The sequence below is a fragment of the Capra hircus genome, chromosome 25 (genome assembly GCF_001704415.2).
Source record: "Capra hircus breed San Clemente chromosome 25, ASM170441v1, whole genome shotgun sequence".
In the NCBI taxonomy this organism is placed as follows: Eukaryota; Metazoa; Chordata; class Mammalia; order Artiodactyla; family Bovidae; genus Capra; species Capra hircus.
In genome coordinates this window covers 25,737,710-25,740,181 of record NC_030832.1, presented here as the reverse complement: position 1 = coordinate 25,740,181, position 2,472 = coordinate 25,737,710, and the positions used below count along the sequence as shown (strand labels likewise).

The 2,472-nt window shown below is 49.0% G+C and overlaps 1 non-coding gene across 1 annotated transcript; it reads right to left on the bottom strand.

The window, feature by feature from the left end:
• On the bottom strand, window positions 677-747 carry TRNAC-GCA. Its single transcript has one exon. It is a non-coding gene; the product is annotated as a tRNA-Cys (tRNA).

The following is a 2,472-nucleotide window of genomic DNA, read 5'->3' as shown; positions in this document are numbered from 1 at the left end:
AAATAAACTGGCAAAGGACGTGGGTGGAGAGAAGGGTGAAGAATTGGAGGCAAAGGATACACCCCCCACACCCCATCTGAATTTTCCCTGGGAGAATACACCCTCTCAGTCAGTTCCTTGAGTGAGGTTCCACCTCCTGCTCAGGGGTGGAGTAGCTGACAAGGCGTCAGCCAATCAGAGAACTTCATTGCCCTGGCTACTGGTGATTGGCTCATCCATGATACAGGATCCATTCGGGACCAACCAAACGCAATGCAAACACCAGCCAGGACAAGACTGAGAGGAAGGGGACTCACACTCTTTCCAGCTGGGAATCACTCTGAGATGATGCTGGCTGGGGGCACTGGCAGCCATCCTACACCACCCGCAGAGAGGAAGTCCCGGAATAAGCTGACACAGAGGGGGCCGAGCTGGTGGAGAGGGAAATCCATCGCGGTGTTGAAATTGAAGCCTCTGCATAAGCTGACCCTGGTTTGTGCTTCACTTTCAAAAATCAGTTTCAAATCAGCCAGTCTGTGTTGGTTTATCTATTCCTGCTGCTGCTGCTGCTTAGTCGCTTCAGTCATGTCCAGCTTTGTGGGACGCTATGGACTGTAGGTTGCGCCAGGCTCCTCTGTCCATGGGATTCTCCAGGCAAGAATACTGGAGTGGGTTGCCATTCCTTCTCCAGGGGATCTTCCCAGCCCAGGGATCGAACCTGGGTCTCCTGCATTGCAGGCAGATTCTTTACCACTAAGCCACCAGGGAAGCCCCATTTATCTGTTATTCCGGATCAAATAGATCCTGAGGAACACTCAGGTAATCTCAGCCTGAGAAGTGAGAATCTAGACCCAGAAGGGCTCAGTGGCTTCTAGAAATCAATGTTACCTATGTTGATCCGTGGCTGCTGTGGGACAGGACCCCATAGATACTGGTGCTTTCAGGGGTCTTACAGATTAGGTTTCTCTGCCTACCAGTCAGAGCTCTCTCTCTCTCTCTCTCTCTTTTTAAACTTATTTGGCTGCATTGGATCTTAGTTGCAGCACACCAACTGAGTTTCCCTGTGGCATATGGAATCTTCCCGGACCAAAGACAGAACCTGAGCCCCATGCATTCCAAGGTGGGTTTTTTACCATTGGGCCCGCAGGGAAGTCCAGTTAGAGCTCTTTGTTTGCAAGGGGCAGACAATGAACTCAAATAGATTTGTGAGGATATGTTGGCTCATGTAACTGCAAAACCCATTTTGATCTAATTTCAGTCATGGAAGCATGCTAAGTTGCTTCAGTTGTATTGGACTCTTTGCAACCCTATGGATCACAGCCTGGCAGGCTCCTCCGACCGACTCTTTGTGAGCCTATGGACTACCACCCGCCAGGCTTCTCTGTCTATGAGATTCTCCAGGCAAGAATACTGGAGTGGGTTGGCATTTCCTCCTCCAGGGGATCTTCCGAACCAGGTATAGAACCTGTGTCTCCTATGTCTCCTGCACTGGCAGGCAGGTTCTTTACCACTAGCGCCACCTGGGAAGCCCATGGATCATTCATGGATCCTTGTATTCAAATAATGTCATCAGAGTCCATCACTCCTTGTCTCAACTCCGCTTCACTCACTGTGTCGGTTTCATGCTTAGCGAGAATCTCCCCAAGTGGTGGCAATGATGGCCACCAGGCTTACATCTCACAGGTTACAGCTCTAATGAAAAGAGCATACTTTTTCCCCTAATAGGTGCGGAGAAGAGCCAGGAGCTGCCTAAACATAGTTATACAACCTGGGCTGTATAAGCCAGTTCTGTAAACCTGAGCCAATCGCTGTAGCTCATGAGTAGGAAGACGCTGTTTGACAAGACCTGGGTCATGTGATCACCCCATGGAGCCAAGGGATGGAGTAAGCCCCACCAGAACCACGTAGATCAAGAACATGCAAGGGAAACTTGGGTTGCTGTCACCCAGAGAGGGGCAAATGAGTGCTGAACAGGAAATAGCAGATGTCCACTAAGTCTTCTGTTATTCTTAGCATCCCATGGTCCTTATCACAGCTGTAATCAATTATAAGCCCCAGTCCTCTACTTTCTGCAGTTGCCCCCATTTTCCTTAAATATCAGAATAAAATGTCATGAACCTCTCACCACATGCTAAGGATATCCAGGCCCCTCCATGATCTTTCTGAGGATTCCCAAGTTGGGGCTCACTGTCTCTTTTTTTTGGTTGAACCACCTGGCACATGGGATTTTAGTTGCCTGACCAAGGATTGAACCCACATGCCCTGCAGTGGAAGCCCAAAGTCCTAGCCACAGAACCACCAGGAAAGTACCAGGGCTCACTGTCTCTTGAGTTAGGCCATCCTAGTTTATTACTTTTTTTTCCTTAGCTTTATTGAGGTTTAATTGACAAAATAAAATTCTTATATTTAGGGTGTACAATGGGGCTTCCCAGGTGGCGCTAGTGGTAAAGAATCTGCTTGCCAATGCAGGAGATGCAGGAGACATGGGTTCGA